General features: G+C 44.6%; 2 long non-coding RNA genes across 4 annotated transcripts in view; one reads left to right on the forward strand and one right to left on the reverse strand.

Annotated features, from left to right (window-relative positions):
* Positions 1–17,850, reverse strand: part of LOC123460284 — a 39,879-nt gene extending 22,029 nt beyond the window's left edge. The window contains exon 1 of the long non-coding RNA XR_006636869.1: positions 17,651–17,850. This is a non-coding gene — a long non-coding RNA (uncharacterized LOC123460284). The remainder of the gene's footprint in view (positions 1–17,650) is intronic.
* LOC123460283 lies at positions 16,005–17,916 on the forward strand. Of its 3 annotated transcripts, none has more exons than XR_006636868.1 (4): positions 16,005–16,251; positions 16,380–16,538; positions 17,047–17,456; positions 17,615–17,916. It is a non-coding gene; the product is annotated as an uncharacterized LOC123460283 (long non-coding RNA). The 3 variants fall into 3 exon arrangements; XR_006636867.1 differs by having other exon boundaries at positions 17,047–17,238; XR_006636866.1 differs by having other exon boundaries at positions 17,047–17,916.
* Positions 17,917–18,373: the final 457 nt, after the last annotated feature.

An 18,373-nucleotide genomic window follows, 5' to 3' on the forward strand; every position in this document is an offset into this window, starting at 1 on the left:
GTGCTTATTTGGGGCAAGGGACATGCATGTGTCTATGATACACAAAGCAGCAATGCCAGGTGGCTACCTGAGAGATTAATAAAGTTATATAACCCACCCAGGGAAAACCCTGAGAATTTCCTTAATTGTGCTCTGTTACAGGAAAGTCAGAACAATGGAGACCACAAAGATACTGGTTCTACTATTGACAACCTTACATTCACTGACTAATGCCACAAGAACAGCATATCAGGTATTTAACTACACGTGGCAAATAATAAGTGAGGCCAATGACGTTGTTAACGCCACCTCTCAGGAAAGTCATCAAACCCCCTGGCCCACTCTAGAAGTGGACCTATGTGCCCTCGCCTTAGGAGCCAACCCACTGTGGAGCACCCCAAACCATTTCTGGCCACAAAGCAAACCCATAAATACTGGAGGTCAATACCTTCCCCAGTATGGGTGTGGCAGCATGGTTGATAGAACCCTTCTCACCGCGGCCCCAATTTATGTCTGCCCCGGACCGTCCCATAGGCCAAGAACATCAAATTATTGCGGCTATAATAAAGATTATTTTTGTGCTTCCTGGGGATGTGAGACTACTGGAGATAGGTACTGACATCCCTCCTCTCCATGGGACTATATTACAGTAAAAAGAAAATACCCAACAGAGGAAAAAGACTTACCCAAGACCTTCCTTGGGAGGCAAGGAGGAGTTAGGATACTTCCCCTGAAAAAATGTAACAATTGGTGCAACCCCATACTGATATCCTTCATGGAAAAGGGAAAGGAAGCACAATGGGAAAACCATAGAGGATTTGAGTGGGGCCTTAGGTTATATGTCTCTGGGACAGACCACGGCCTCACTTTTAAAATTAAACTTCTTAAAAAAACCCCTCGTTCCGGTGCCGTGGCTGAGCGGTGGCAGCGGGTGGGAGGCGCGTGCACCGGACATGGACAGCCCGTGGTCCTCGTCGCTGGACCCCGAGCTGCAGCGCTTCCTGGACGTGGAGACGCAGAAGCAGCGCACGCAGCGGATCATCCACCAGATGACCGAGCTGTGCTGGGACAAGGGCGTGGACAGGCCGGGGCCCAGGCTGGACGGTAGGGCCGAGGCATGCCTCGTGAACTGCGTGGGGCGCTTCCTCGACACCAGCCACTTCATCCTGAGCCACCTGGAGCACCTGCAGTAGTCCAAGCCTGCCTTCTCAGAGAGCCTTTCCGACTGAGCCGCCAGGCTCTTCCCTCACCCCTTCGTTGGAAAAGCAAGCGAGACTTCATCATGCAGCTGAGCCATGGGGACGTTCTGTTTACTTCCAGTTTTTGCCAGCAGCAGAGCAGTTGATCACCTTTCAGGAAAGAATCTGTAAGCATACATAAGCAAGTGGATTTTCTACAGACTTCCGAAGGCCCGTGTGCTTGCAGCTGTGACAGATATTGACAGAATGGTCTCTTAAGTCAGGCCAGTTCACACTGCCTCCCGGATGAGTGTCTACCCCCACCTCCTTGGCAACACAGTGGGTCACCAAATGCCAGTCAAGCAGATGGAAATGGCATCTCTGTGCATGTCTTAATTTATGTTTTATTGTTGTTGTTGTTGTTTTTGCAGTACCAAACTTTAAACCCAATGCTTCATGCACACTAGGCAAGCAATCTACACTGGACTATATATACTTTAACCCCCTCACCTTTGTATAAAAATGAGAAATATCATATTTGTGCATGTTTAGGAGCCTGTGGAGTTTCTCGTCTGTGAGCATTCGACCATTTTGTTGTTCTTTTTGTTCTCATTGGCTTAAAGAGCTCTTTATCTGTTAGGGAAATTAGGTCTTTGCATAGGATATGTGTATGATGAAACAGAACTTGCATATTATTAAACAGAATCTTTTTCATATCAAAAAAAAAAAACCCTCAATTCTCTAAAGTTGCTATAGGACCAAATCCCACATTCTTCATCAGCCCCCTCCCAGCCAGGCTAAAAACATACACCCCCCCCCCCTCAACACCACAAGCTGTTACTGATGTCACTCTATTTCGACCTACCCTACCGTTAGGATTGCCTTCATTGGCAGACCTTATTCTGACCATGGTTATCGCCTCTATAGAGGCCATACATCAGACCAATATATCTGAATTTCAGGAATGCTGGGTATGTTATTCACCTCGACCCCCTTTTTATGAAGGGATAGCCTTATATGCAGAATTAACGGTGACCAATGACACCATGGCTTTACGGTGGCAATGGCAAGATGGGGTTGGCCTCACTGTCGCCCAGGTATCTGGGTGTGGGGTGTGCCTCCTGGGTCCGTCCATGTTTCCCCCTATAGAGCTTCAAACAACCTGCAATCTCACTCACGTTGTTAACTCTAGCTTTTTCTATATTGTTGCCCCTGCTGGCACTTACTTCACATGCTCTACTGGTCTCCTTACGTTGTAACTTCCACCTTCTTAGCTCACAAAGATTATTGTATCCTTGTACAACTCTTCCCCAAGCTAACAATACATTCCAAAGATGAGTTCCTCCATTTTTGGGAGGGAGGAACATCTCCGTCACGTGCCAAACGGGAGCCTATCACTGCCATCACTCTTGCTGTTATCCTGGGGTTGGGTGCCGCCGGAGCAGGCACAGGCATCGCTTCATTAGTCACCTCCCAACAACAATTTAATCAACTCTCTTTGGCAGTAGATAAGGACTTGCAGGAATTACAAAAGGGTCTTCAAGACTTAAAGGACTCTATGGTATCCTTGTCTGAGGTGGTCCTCCAAAACAGACGTGGGCTAGACCTAGTCTTTCTACAAGAGGGGGGACTCTGTGCTGCACTTAAGGAAGAATGTTGTTTTTATATGGACAAAACTGGCCTAGTTCAAAATAGTATTGACAAGGTCTGTTCCAGCTTGGAGGAACGAAAGCATAACCAGGAAAAGCAGAAGTCATGGTACCAAAACTGGTTCTCCTCTTCTCCTCTGATTTCCACATTACCCCTCTATTCTTGATCCCTTCGTAGGACTCCTCCTTCTTCTTTCTTTTGGACCTTGGGCATTTAAACGACTAACTTCTTTTGTCAAAGAACAGGTTGATTCTGCCACCAGAAATTCGGTGTCTGTCCATTACCACAGATTGCAGCTACAAGAAGAGGGCCAAACACATGAGGCACCCTTTGGCTCTCCTTCAGCCCGACTTAATTTTTCTTCCTTAGCTAACAATAGGTCATGGTTTCAATTCCCTAAATGGCTGTGATGCTCCCAATGATGGGATTATTATGGTACCAAGCCCAGGGGCACACCGCTAAGATATGGCCACAGCCAGAGACGAGAATATTGTAGGGTCCATTCCCTGGAGGCCATCCACATAGCCTAAGACAGGCGGATCACCTACCATGAGCTGTGATCTCGGCCAATGATGGGATTATTGTGGATCCAGGAGTGGAGGCAGCCCTCATAGCTTAAGACAGGCGGGCCATCTTCAGTAACTGGTGCTGGGATTGGAAGCATGCCATATAGCCTAAGACAGGGTACTTTGCCCATTTCAATTATACAAAGAGGGAGGAAATGTCAGAGACCATGACCTGACCACCCTAGGACAAAAGAAGAACTAACAGCCTTCATATGGCCCCTCACTGCCCTGAGGACAAAAGAGAACTAGCAGCCCTCATGCAGCCCCTCCCCCGAGAACAAACAGCTGCTCTGGGAGATGTCACAAGAGAGATTCCAGAAATGCCACAAGATGCTCCAGAAGATTACGGCCAGGTGGCCCTACTTCCTCCTTCCTTGTACCCCCTCCCCCTTTTTTCCCTCCTTATTGCCCTACCTGCTGGTTGATTATAAAAGAGCTAAAAAAATCCAACATTAAACGAGACCTTGACAAAACCTCCGCGTGGTCTCCTTCTTCTTTCTCGCCCGTTCTTTCAGGTTGCAGCCCTCCTCGACCATCCCACGTAACATTGGCCCCGCAGGTCGGGGGCAATAAAGAACTAAAGTTTTACATGATATCATGAATATAATTACTAAATTTATGTTCTAGGTCAACTTCAACTTTCACAGAGGAATATTAAAAACAACAGAATTCTTTCTAAAGTGGTAATTTAATAGGAATTTTTTAAAAAATTGTAATGTACTTAAAAGGAGGAGGCAACAGACCTGACTTCTAAGCCAGCCTGCCTCAAGATAAAAATACTTGCCTTAGTTTAATGTCTTATTGGTATTAATGACATAACATTGTCTTTAGACTACTCACTTGTTAATGAGTAATGAGATTAATTAATTTGGTGTAGTTTTTCATAATAGCCTTATAAGAAAGGTGGTTAATAATGGGATAAGATAAATTGATTAAAGGAACTGGGGAAAAAAATTTTTCAATGTTGGGACATAAAATGTTCATTTAAAATGTCTTTTGAGTGGTGCTTAGATAAAAATGTAAAAGTAGATAAATAAAGATGTGCGTATATAGGAAAAATTTTTCAAGCTAAACCTAAACACCATGCCTAAAGTTAGAGATTTTTCGACTGTTTCCAGACTCTTAAGGATACTCTAAAAGTTTTATATAGGGACATAGTCTTAATCTAAATTCATCTTATATTAGACACAGGTGATGCCTATACTAGGTGGGTCACAAAGTTATAAGTACAGATGTAATTAGAGGTTTAACCAGGTTAAACATAGATAAGAGTCTATCACCTTGTGTTTTGCAAATGGGTGAATTTGCTATGTAAAAACAACTTCAGAATAGGATAAGGAATGTCAGGATGTTTATCTCTCGGCTCTGTAACTTCATTTTATCTTGCTTTCCAACATATGCTACTTAAATTCATGGAAAGCTGGACTCTGAAAAAAACCGATGAAACCCCCTTTTATCTCAGACCCCATGCAAGTTTAAACCGTGTGTCCCCCAGACTCTGACTAAAGACAAAATGGCCAATTGTCTCTGACAAAGTAAAAGGAGTGCAACATGTAACTGTGGTTCTCTTTAGTTCTTCTCTTTTGAACACCTAAAGTCACATCTGTTAGATAAAGTTTCTCACTAGACAAAACAGGTAAACTGAGTCAAGGTATTTGATCAGCTTACAAACTCCTTACATAAGACAAACATCGGGCTTATCTAATGTGTATATCAGGGTAAGGGCCCCTTCACTGAAACATTTAATTGGATTAAATCCAATGTTTACCTGATGCCAAGGTTTTAATCAGTGGAGAAACTGAGTCTTATGATAGGGCCTCACTCATTAACAGGACACTGATGCTAATTTGTTATGATTTAAGGGGTATAAAACTGGCTTTAAGACTTGCTCAGTAAAATAAATTAGATTCCTCTTTTCATCAAGGTTTTAACTATTCTTAAGATAAAGGCTCACATCGAAGTGATTAATTTCCAAAGGTAAAGTACTCATACCTAAAGACATTGTGACTTTATTAAATGGTCATAGCTAGGTTTAATCACTTAGGTTTAAGTGATTTAATTTCAGTAATAACCTTCATCTTCCTGGGATATGTTGGGACAGCATGCTTAAGCTTTATCAAATTTAAGTCATGGGTAAAACATAAAATTGTTTTATGTTAATAAAAATTTCTATGGTACATAAAATCAATAGCGATCAAGTTTAAGCCAAAATCATGGGTTGTCAAATAATGTTTTTTTTTTTTTCTTTCAAAAAGATTTATCAAGGGTTGTATTAGAATTTAGATAGATTTTGGTTTAAAAAAATTTTTTAAATAAATTCTGTGGTTCTGCTTCCAGTGTTCTCTGGGAAATTTGTACCAACACAGGTATCTGAACTAATCAAAGATGTTTTCAAACACAGGTGCTAAGACTTAATACTGCCTTACTTGTCCTTTTCTAACAATTTCTAGGTTAAATAAATTAGTCTGTAAATCAATTGGTACTGTTTTCAAGACTGATAGCAGGTTCTACCTATATTTATAAATATTATCTATTTAAAATATGAGATGTATCTACTTTCTATACCTCATATATAAGGCTTATACTGCCATAGTACAACCAAAAATTTAAAGATAGGACAAAACAATTTTAAAAATCCTTGTGCCATTCTTTAAGTCTATTTCAGTAATCAAATGTGCTCTATATGTACATACATCCAGGCTGATGTAACTTCCTTTCTAAGTGTGTTAATTACCTACGTAGAAGCCAAAAGCCAATTGGAATCATCAGAGCAAGAGGCACCAATATTTTGGCCTGTGCTCCCAGGTCATGAGGCCACTGGAGATGATGGGACACTTCTATACTGGCCCCCTGGTAAGTCACCTGTCTTCCTGAGCAAGAAGGATATGGAGACCCAGAAAAAATTCGTGTATAGTCTAAAACAGGAGAGTCACAATTGAGGAACAATCAGTCCTCCTGACTTCCCAAAGAAGGGAAAACTACTTGGCCAGCATGGCCCTGACTCATCCTGACAGAAGACACCAGTAAGTTATGGGGCTACTCCTGGGTCCCTAAAGTCTCTTTGGAGAGCCATTAATGACCTCCAAAATTAATCCTTAATTAAATTTGGCTATCTGCATGGTCTTAAACACTCAGAGAGAAATGTATAGCCAAAGATAATACACTGATCTATAATCAGACCTCAGACAACCAATATCTAGTGCCAGGATATAACAGGTGATGGGCATGCGATACTGGGTTAACTCCCTATGTTTCCACCTCAGTTTTTAACCAATCCAAAAATTTCTGTATAATGGTCCAGCTTGTCCCTTGAGTTTACTACCATCCTGAGGAAGCGGTCATCGATGAGTATGACTATCGACCTACCCGATCCAAAAGGGAGCCTGTGACCCTTACCCTAGCAGTCATGCTTGGCTTAGGGATAGCCGCCAGTGTAGGGACAGGGACCACAGCCCTGGTCACGGGACCACAACGATTAGAAAAAGGACTTGGTGAATTACGTGCTGTCATAACTGAAGATCTGACCTCCTTGTCTGACGTGGTCCTACAAAACTGGAGGGGATTAGACCTACTGTTTCTAAAAGAAGGCGGGTTGTGTGCAGCCTTAAAAGAAGAATGTTGCTTTTATGTAGATCACTCAGGAGCTATCAGAGACTCCATGAGCAAGCTCAGAGAAAGGCTAGAGAAATGTCGAAGGGAGAGGGAAGCTGACCAAGGATGGTTTGAGGGATGGTTTAACAAGTCCCCCTGGATGACCACTCTGCTTTCTCCTCTAATGGGACCCTTAATGGTTTTGCTCCTGATGCTTACAGTTGGGCCCTGCATAATTAATAAATTTATTGCTTTTGTTAGAGAACGAATGAGTGCGGTCCAGATCATGGTACTTAGACAACAGTACAAGGGCCTTCCAAGCCAAGAGGAAACTGGCATTTAGTCCTCCCAGTTCTAGGATTAGAACTATTAACAAGAAAAAAAGTGGGAAATGAAAGGCCCAAGAAGCCAGGAGCCTAGAAATACTATCACGCTCCAAAGGAGCTTTAGCGGGGCCCTGAATACCTCAAATTCCAGGCCCTACTTTCTGCTAGAAAGTAAGGAAAAAGTCACTCTTCTTATTGTGTCAGAGCCCGCCCTCGATATAAAACTAGGTGAAAGGGCGTAAGACAGGCCCTTGAGGATGGGAAGTGAGTAACGGATTAAACCGCTTATCTGGCTTCTGTAAACTGCTCGCACCATAAGCCCTAATAGCCTGTCTTAACCACACTTTGTCACCCCCACCCAGGAGCCCACACAAATGCTGACCGCTGAGGTTATAGGAAACTGATTGGTCCATGGAGCATGGGCTTGAGTAATTTAAAATGATTGGCTTAGGGCTGGAGAGATGGCTTAGCGGTTAAGCGCTTGCCTGTGAAGCCTAAGGACCCCGGTTCGAGGCTCGGTTCCCCAGGTCCCACGTTAGTTGATGCACAAGGGGGCGCACGCGTCTGGAGTTCGTTTGCAGAGGCTGGAAGCCCTGGCGTGCCCATTCTCTCTCTCTCTCTCTCTGCCTCTTTCTCTGTCTATCACTCTCAAATAAATAAATAAAAATAAACCAAAAAAAAATTTAAAAAAAAATGATTGGCTTAGAAACTATGAAGTGGCATAAACTGACTGGCCCGCACTGCGCGGGCTCCTGATGCTAAGAAATGATTGGTTTTAATGCACAGGCTTTGTTAGAAATCATATAAAAGCTGTCCCGTTCCTGTATTCGGGGCTCTGCAGTCCTCTACCCCTGCGTGGTGTATGACTGTGGGCCCCAGCACGCTTGGAATAAAAATCCTCTTGCTGTTTGCATCAAGACCGTTTCTCGTGAGTGATTTGGGGTGTCGCCATTTCCAGGCGGAGCGTGGGGTACTCATTCTGGGGGGTCTTATACTTCCTGCACAAGCATGAGGCCTGAGACTGCCTGAGGTCAATTTCTCAGCTCCCACATAAATTCCTAGTGTTGGCCACAATGTTTGTAAACTCAGCCATGTGGGAGACAGAGCTCGGATGGACCATGACCATGGTAAACTCTGCTAATAGTTAGACTCCATAGCAAGGAAACATGTGTGATGAAGAACAAGGGAGGATCATAAAAGTGTAAGCTCTGGTAATAATGAGAGTCCATCTCAAAAGAAACATGGGAATATGTGGTGGAGGGGAGACACCCAGTTTTCTCCTCTGGCCTCTGCACAAGTGTGCATAAGGCACACACATGTACACACACATACACATGTGAATACATCTACACACCACAAAACACCACACCACATCTACTACAAAACACACAAACACAGTCCCAGTTCACTCCATGATAAGGCACATGTGTACTTGTGTAAATACTATTTCAAGTGGCCGCGTTTCATTCTAAGTAGGTGTTGCAGTTACTTTCATTGTTGGGACAAACACCTGACCAAAAGCAGCTTATGGTTTACAGAGTCCAGAAATCCATCAATGGCGGAAGAAGCTGGCTCGGTTCCATAGATGTCTAGTAGACAGACACCACCATAACAGCCAGCAAACACTAATTCTCCACACACTAGTAGGGCTGGACTACAAGCTCTGTCTCCACTGACACCTCCTCCCCAGCAGGGCTCCACCTGCTGGAGATTCAAGTTGCAAGCTCAATCTTTTTTTTTAACAATACTTTATTTTTCACTTATTTATTAGAGAAAAGGAGGCAGAAAGAGAGTGGGTGCACCAGGGCCTGTAGCCACTGCAAACAAACTCCAGACACATGTGCCACACTGTGCATCTGGCTTTGTGGGACCTGGAGATTCAAACCTGGGACCTTAGGCTTCTCAGACAAACATCTTAATTGCTATGGGGAACATACATTCACATTCAAACCACCACAATAGGTTTCCCATCATGGACAGGGTCAGCCTAGCATCTATTTGCAAAAAAGCAATTTTCCATGTATATGCCAGGTCAAAGGTCAAATGCAACGAAGTAAACTACCCTGGCACATACCTGTAAATTCTAGCATTAGCGAAGCAGAGACAGGAGGAGCCAGAGTTCAAGACTAGCCTGGGCTACTAAGTGAAGCCCTGTCTCCAAAAGGAAAGTTATAACTCATCAAAAAGAACCACAGTTGTTAATGGGCAAAGATGTCCAGGCCATGTCTTTAAAAACTGCAATCAGTCCCTGTTTCTCTTAGCTTGCAAACACAAAGAGAGGGCTTGGAAAGATCAACTTCGCTGAAGCGCAAAGTCAACTGAGCTGTAAAACCATCAAGTTTCCACAAGAGGTTGAGAATGTAAAGAAAGCCCTGGGTTAACATGTAGCCTGCACAGTTCAGAGACCAACAACTGTAATCAATGTGCTATGTTAATTTCAAGATTCAAAGCTAATTCCAAAGGTACATAAGTGTCGGCCAAAATGACGTGATTAACTTTGAAAGGACCTCAATGCCTATTTCTACCAACAGCAGCAGAGAAGCAAAAGGCCATACTTGGCTCCACAATGTGCTCCCTGGGAGTCCACAGGTCACTCAAGGCGGCAGCCACAGACATTTTTTTCCCTGTGCCAGAGGCCATGGCTGTATGATCCCTATCCTGAAGACTTGTGAGGACCTGACTGGAGCCCAGCGAGCAGCCTTCTATCCCTTCTCCTTCCCTGGTTGCCATATCTCAGGCATTTGGTCCCAGGCATCTTTGGACGTGGCTGTCAGGTACCAGACCAGCAGCATGCTCCGTTCCTGCACCCATGCAAGCTCATGATCAAGCCCTGCTCCAACTTCCGCCTCTTTGCAGCCCCATCCCCGGCAAGGGATGACCAGAGACCTGCAGGCCACCTCCGTGTGCTACTGGCAGAGCGCACACAGAGATGACATGCCACCTGCCACAGCTCATCCCACTCTTAAGTGGCAGGTGGCTCGTCCCTCTCACACTGGCAGAGGGGACATACCCATCTGGGTTGGTGGATGGACTCTGGGTCCCATCTCTGCCCCTGGGACGCTCCAAGCCTCCCTCCTGTCACTTGGGAACTTTGCCTCAGGGCTGCCTTGGAAATGGTGGCTGGGGACCCACTTAAGAGTGGGATGAGCTGTGGCAGGTGGCGTGCGGATGTCGAGGGCATGTGGCTCCACTGCTGCCGGCTCCACCCACGCCCAAGAGTCATCTCAGTGAGAGGCCAATATTTGCTCACTGGTTTCTCTAAATTCTCAATCATTTCAATGCCACTCTCATGGTAATACTGTGTTGAGCCCCCCACTGTGAGTGAAGCCTTTTCCTGTTTTCAGGATTATCTTACTAGAAATTTCCTGAATAGAAGTGAGTACCAGCTGTAGAGGTCCTTAATAGTACAGTCAGAACACCTTCTAGAACATGCTATTTGCATTCCTAATCTGACAGCAAGGTGGGAGCCTCGTTTCATCTGCTCCTCCATGATGAGTATGACCTGAATATTCTCTAATTCCACATTTCCTTTTTTTTTTTCTTACAAAGAGAAAGAAAGAGGCAGAAAGAGAGAATGGGTGCGCCAGGGCCTGTCAGCCACTGTGAAAGAACTGCAGAAGCCTGGCCCCTGTGTGCATGTGCGTCATTGCATGCTTGCATCACTGTGTCTGGCTACATGGGACCTGCAGATTCAAACGTGCATTCTTAGGCTTCCGCAGGTAAGCGCTTTACCTGCTAAGCCATCTCTCCAGCCCTCCTATGTTTTTTGATTTTGGAAAATACACAGTATTGTAAATATCTTCAACTCTAATAAATTTCTTCCATACCAATATGTATAACAGGGAGAAGGAATATTCCTTGATACACTTATTTTGCAATTTAAAAAACAATTTATTGTGTTGGAGAGATGGCTTAGCAGTTAAGGTGCTTGCCTGTGAAGCCTAAGGACTCTGGTTCAATTTCCCAGGACCCACATAAGCCAGATGCACATGATAGCTGTTGCAGTCAGGTTCACATTGCTGGTAGAAATCACCCATTAAGAGCAGCTTCTGGGAAAAGGAGGTTTATTTGGGCTTACAGGCTCAAGGGGGAAGCTCCATGATGGCTGAGAAAATGACGACATGAGCAGTGGGTGGACATCACCTCCTCGCCAACATCAGGTGCACAATAGCAACAGGACAGTGTGCCAAACACTGGGAAGGGGACACTGGCTATAATACCCATAAGCCTGCCTCCTCCAGGAGGCATTGATTCCCAAATCTCCATCAGCTAGGAACCTAGCATTCAGAACACCTAAGTTTATGGGGGACACCTAAATCAAACCACCACAGTAGCATATGCATCTGGAGTTTGTTTGCATTGGCTAGAGGCCCTGGCATCATGCCCATTTTCTCTCTCTCTCATGTAAAAATAAAACATAAAACTTTTATTGACAGTTTTTATACATGAACATAATGTAATTTGGTGAGGATTACCTTCTAATATGTTCTTTTGTTCCCCATCCCAATTTCATTGAACTCCTCCTTCTTTCCATATGCCCTCTCTTATTTTTATGACTTTTCCCTCTCCCCCCTCCATGATACATGTTGAAATGTTGATGAGCTCAATTTTGTGGAGATCTTGTGGAGGGAGTGACAGCTCCTTTGAGGTCATAAGCTAACAGTCACTTCATGTGTGTGTCCAGAAGATAGCGTCCCAAAGTGCTCCTCCCCATCCCCTGGTTCTTACATTCCTTCCACCCCCTTTCCACTATATTCCCTGAGCCTTGAAGGATGTGGTAAATATATGCCTGGGAATGAAAACCTAGTCAAGAGCCTATTTCCAAAGGTCACATTCCTTAGTGGGGAAGCCACTACTGTTGGTTGACTAAGTGGATATATAATACCCACCCACTTACTCCTGAAATATTTATGTTGTTTTATCCCCATAGATTAGGACTGATAGCACCACTGGTAGGAGAGGTTTCTTTTTATAGATGGGCTGACTACCAGGAAAACTCAAAAGTGGCCAAAGTGCTGACAGCAAGTGGAGGCTGAGTACTTAGTGCTAAATGACACATTTTGCAATATTTGTTTGTTGGTTGGTTGGTTGGTTTTCAAGGTAGGGCCTCATTCTAGCTCAGGCTGACCTGAAATTCACTATGTAGTCTCAGGCTGGCCTCAAATTCACAGTGATCTTCCTACCTCTGCCTCCCAAGTGCTGGGATTAAAGGCATGCACTACCATGCCCAGCCTTCATTGTGCAATTTTTAAATTTTTTTTAAAATTTTTTGGCTACTTCCATAATTATAGACAATAAATCATGATATTTCCCTCCCTCCTCCACCCCCTCTACAACTCCACTCTCTAGCATATCCTCTCCTTCTTTCCATCAGTCTCTCTCTTTCTTGATGTCATCATCTTTTCCTCCTATTATGATGGTTTTGTGGAAGTAGTGCCAAGCACTGTGAGGTCACAGATATCCAGGCCATTGTGTGTCTGGCAGAGTACATTTTAAGGTGTCCTACCCTTCCTTTGGCTCTTACATTCTTCCCGCCACCTCTTCCGCAATCGGACCCTGAGCCTTAGAAGGTGTGATAGAGATGTTTCAGTGTTGAGCACTCCTCTGTCACTTCTTCTCAGCAATCCTCCTTTGCAGTCTTTTTATATTGTATGTACTTATGTATATGTATGAAAATATGTATTTTTCAAATCTAAACACCAGTTGATTATCTCAAGAGTGAACAAACATTCAGTCAGCTGGCTTTAGTATTCACACTAGAAACAACCAGCATCTTCACTGACAATTGTCAAGGTTGCCCAATCACCAGGGAAAAATGAAACATGGAACAGAAGAATGAAGAGCACGGGGCCTCTCAGAATCCCCAGAGAGCATGCCCACCCTGCACACCTGTTTTCATGTGCGCTTCCACACTGAAAGAGGTTTACAGTGAATTGTAGCCACAGTGACCCTATGTATAAGACATAATCCTTCTATTTTTTGGGGGGGGGGAGGTTTGCGGTAGGGTCTCACTCTAGCCCAAGCTGACCTGGAATTCTGTATGTAGTCTCAGGTGGCCTTGAACTCACAGCAATCCCCCTACCTGTGCCTCCCAAGTGCTGGGATTAAAGGTGTGCACCACCGCACCCAGCCAAGACATAATCATTCTTTAGCATCAGGCTGCTGGGAAAGAATTTTATTGGAGAAATTCCATTTTTCAGTCTATTATATGAAAGAATAAAGGACAATGCTATGTTCGGAGTTATTTTCCTGAACTTGCATATTAACATCGACATATGTACAACACATACCAAATACTGATGTTCCTCAACTTACAGTGGGGTTATACGTTGATACACCCACAATAGGTTGAAAATGTTGGCAGATTAAAGTGCATTTGCTTTGTCTACACTGCTACACATGCTAGTTCATCAGTATAATGCATGGAGTGGTCTCCCACTTCCCTTTCTGATCACTGGTGATGCCCAGTGTTCCAAGAAAATACTGGATCATATATCACTAGCCTGGAAAAAAAAATCAAAATTCAAAACTGTAACAATGAGTTTTACTGAGTTCATAGCATTGTAAAATTGGATTATTGTACAAATCATCATATTGGTGTCATCTATATATATATAAATTGGGAAATGGGATTAGCAAGCAGCAGCATATGCTGATGGTTTAAGGACAAGCCATGCTTTCTTGGTGAACTATCTCCTTTAAGCTCTATCACAATGCTGATGGAAGGAGAAGCCCTGGGGGAGACAGGCTGGAACCCAGGACAGACCCCTGGTGTGTGGTTGTAAACTAGGATCATTCTTCTCATCAGCTCCTTATACTTCTAAGGCCAGGACTCTGCCCTCTTCTCTCAAATAACATACCGAGCCAGTAACTCCACTGTCCTCCTCTCTGCCCTGACAGCTGGACTGTAATGTGATTTAGGTGAGTTCTGCCAACTTCACTGAACACTGCAGCCTCCAGCCACAGACCTCTTATGTTCACTCACAGGCAAATCCAACTACAAAAGAGATTATGTGGGGATGAGGTCTTCATTGGAGGTGGCACAGATGTTTGTCTACTGGATAAGAATGACAGGGTTTGGAGATTCACCCTAGAAAGTGAAGCAGCATTAGCCAGCATCAGTGAGAAAGCCCACAGCATCCCCTTTACCAAGGTTCTGGGTTGCTTTCTTTCAGTTTAAATAATCACCCAAAGATAATATGGAGCTACCCAAAGGCCCTCTTACACTGCATAGCACAAAGGGCTGAGGGACCCTCCTTATCTGCTTCTACCTGCTGTACCTTAAGTCTGATATCTTTGGTGCTTTGTCAACACCCACAGGTAAAGTATAGTTCCTGTAAATGACATTTTTCTCCTTTGATAACCTCAGCTAGCTTTTTCAAGTCTCAGACTGTAGACTACATGGCCACCTCCAATTCCTTGGCTCCCATGCAAGGTGGAAGGGAATGCTCCCACTACTGTTTATACCCTGGGCTCCCAATTTGAAGGCTGAGAAACCCTCTGCAGAGGAAGCCTGCATGAGCAAAGCCTGATTTCTGGGACAGGCTCTAGGGGATGCTGTGTGCAGTTGTGGTCTACCTGGCTTCATAAGTAACTGTACTTCTGTTAACAGTAGTCTCTGGGTGTTTCTCAGTTCTTGGAATCTTACTCAAAGGGTGCCTATGGGTCACTCTTTAGTTCTGTTTACTACTTAGCTCCTCAGCAGGCTCAGGAGGCCTGTCTCTATCCTGTGAGCCTCTAGAGTATATCTGTCTCTGCTGCTTCATATCTTTGTCTGAGGCGTGAGCATGAGGCTTGGCTTCTCCTGACTGCTTGTTTGTTTGTAGTTGTTACAAGTAATTTTTTTTCTTTCTTTCTGATCTTTCTACTCCTTCTGCTTCTGCTGTGACAAGGGTGTCAGAAACACACTGAGGTTGTAAATTATGACTCTGTTATCCCTTCCATGGCAGGTAGATGTCTGACTTCATGGGTTGCATATATTTTAATGACTAAGAAAACTGTGTAAAAATTAATAATTAAATTAGCTTGGCAAGATGACTAACACTTTTAATACCAGAATAGGCTGAGATAGGAAGAAAGACTACAGTGAGTTCAAGGCCAGCATTGGCTACAGAATCACTTACAGGTCAACATAGGCTACAATGAGACTCTAATTTAAAAAAAAAAAAAAAAAAGGAATAGTGTTCTGGAAGGATGCAGCAGAGTGGATGGGAATACTCTAGCTGTGTGCAGAGGTTCAGCTCTTACACTTTCCTATCCCTGGGATAGATGCAAACTGTCACTTATATATGATTCATTACCTCTCATTTGTATATCTGTAATGCATTGACCTTTTAAAATCTATTTATTTATTTTTTACTTTTTAAAAGTAGTATCTCACTCTAGCCCAGGCTGGCCTGGAATTTTCTCTGTGGCCACAGGCAGGCCTCAGCCTTCTGAGTGTGAGGATTAATGACATCATGTCTGGCTTCCAGTGACTTTTAAACTGATCATGACCTATAAAAAGAAATGTGTACATTTATGTGTAATTCACAAATAATTTACTATTCTGCAGTAACCCTTTCTGGGTGGTGTGTATTCTACTTCATTTTTTAAACCTAGTGTCAGGTGGACTACTACATGTAGTTTGGAAAATATTACTGCACTGCCTGATTAGAAATGTGATGAAGTGACCTATGTTGAATGATTTTTTTTAAATTTTCCTTTTCAGTCCTCTGGGGTCACAGTCATGCATTCAGCTTGCCTTGATCTCTGGTGTTTGTGAAGCCTATCCTAAGACTTCCCTGCGTCTAGACATTTTGCAAGATTTTCCTGCCAATTGGCACCTATGGTTTCAATGTGAATACATGTGCCCTACCCTCAGCCTCGCACTTTTTATTAAGGTTAAGCTTCCTACTTAAGTCTTCAGAAAACTGCTGGAGGAAGTGTCACTGGGGGCAGACCTTTTATTCCAGCCCTAAGGTATGTTAAGAGAGCAAGTTTAAGCTCTGGTTGTTCATTCTTGCTGCCTATTGGTTATGTCTCTCTTATGCCATTGATGATTTTCCCCTGGATTCTGTAAATCTGAAATAACCCCTTTCCCCCCATAGCTGCTTCTGGTCTGATGTTTGTTCCAGCAAAGACAGGTAACTGCAACAGACAGTGGGTACTGAGAATGCGGTCACTGCGGTGAGGAATGTGGAAGGATTTGGTGCCTTGGATGGAGAAGTCTTGAAGTGCTATAAAACAGAGCTTTATGGGCTATCCTGGTGAGAATTTGAAAATGCTAATTGCAGACAGAGTTGTGGACTGAGAAGGCTTAGTTTATGAACTTTTAAAGGGGAAAGAAAAAGCTTTGTTGGAACTGGGCTACTGCCCACCCACCCCCCCCACCAAAAAAAATCTGGCTGTGTATTTCTGCCTATGCCCTGAGAATTTGATTAAGTTTGAAATTAAAAGTAATGGACTGGTGTGTTTGACAGAGGGTATAGAACAGAAAGCTATGAAATATGTACACTTTGTCACAGCAAAGACTAAAGTAAGTTTGAAGTTAACAGGCAGACTGATTTTACCTTACTGAAGCTACAATTGTTAAGCAGATTACCACCATTAAAGGTGAGCCAACTTTTTTTGTTTTGTTTTGTTTTTTTGCACTGAAGCAAAGGAAATCATGCCCTGAGAGTGAGCCACTGAAAAGGAGGTGGCTTGAAGGAAGACCCTGTGAAGGAGCATGCTGCTCTCTGAGGTCACTGTTTGTCTCCCTCCCCACTCCTGCAGGTTTGCAAACTTTCCTGTCTCACACCTGGTGCTGGTTCTGGAAAAAATGAAACATCCAAGGAAGCAGGTCATGAAGTGCAACACGATTTTATTTTGTGGAGAAGGCACCTGGGAAAAGTGAAGCAAGTTTGCCTACAAAGCCTAAGGATGCAGATTCGATTATCCAGTACCCACATAAGCCAGATGTACAAGGTGGTGCACGCGTCTGGAGTTCATTTACAGTCGCTAGAGGCCCTGACGTGCCCATTCTCTCCCTCCCTGTTTTTCTCACTAATAAGTAAATACAATAAAATATTTTTTAAACTTACAACAGCATGTAGAATATTCACAGTATGGAGAACCACACACCAGTTCCCTTCAGAAACATGTTGCTGACATACTGAGAAATAATGCTTTTTCCAGTTCTACAGGTAAATCTTAATCCAGTCAAGCTGCACCCACACTTAACTGTCACTGCTCCCCATCAGCTGTGGCCTGGAAGTTGTAAAGCAAGGGCTTAGGTGGTATCCAATAGTCATTCACTGCTCTATGCTGGGCAAATCGTAGTAACGTGGCATCTCTCTTCCAGGACTGCCAGCTAAGAGGTAGGTTTGGGGAGACTCACCCCTTCGCCGTGCCTTGGCGCCGCTGCTCTTCTGGGTCCCCCAGAGCTTCAAGCCATCCTTCCCCAGCACCTCCTGGGGCCACGGCCGGAGAAGGCCGAGACTGTTGGGGACTGCAGCTGCAGAGTCTCTCTGAACACCAACCAGCAACCGACAGAGCTCCTGGAGGACACATGGGATGCTCCCCGCGGCCCCGCCCCAGGAAGACACGCCCCGGCCGCGGCCCCGCCCCAGGAAGACCACGCCCCAGCCGCGGCCCCGCCCCAGGAAGACCACGCCCCGGCCGCGGCCCCGCCCCAGGAAGAACACGCCCCAGCCGCGGCCCCGCCCCAGGAAGAACACGCCCCAGCCGCGGCCCCGCCCCAGGAAGACCACGCTTCAGCCGCGGTCCCGCCCCAGGAAGACCACGCCCCGGCCGCGGCCCCGCCCCAGGAAGACACGCCCCAGAAGCAGAGCCCTGGTCCCACATCCTGGAAGACCGCTCACCAAGGCCTCGCGCACTTTGGGGAACAGAGTATGGAGCCGCTCCTCTGCCCCTCCTTTGAGAGAGCCTAGGATAAAGGAGTTGTCTCTGCTCCCTTCACGCTGAGAGGTGGAGGAGAGACCTAAGGAAATCATCTTGTTATTTAAGCTGCTGGATGCCCAGCACAAAGCATTACCTAGAAGGACTATGCAAGAATGTACGCCAGGAAATTGATCTGTTTTCTAAGAAACTTAGTGAATGC

Source organism: Jaculus jaculus, chromosome 4 (assembly GCF_020740685.1).
Source record: "Jaculus jaculus isolate mJacJac1 chromosome 4, mJacJac1.mat.Y.cur, whole genome shotgun sequence".
Lineage (NCBI taxonomy): Eukaryota > Metazoa > Chordata > Mammalia > Rodentia > Dipodidae > Jaculus > Jaculus jaculus.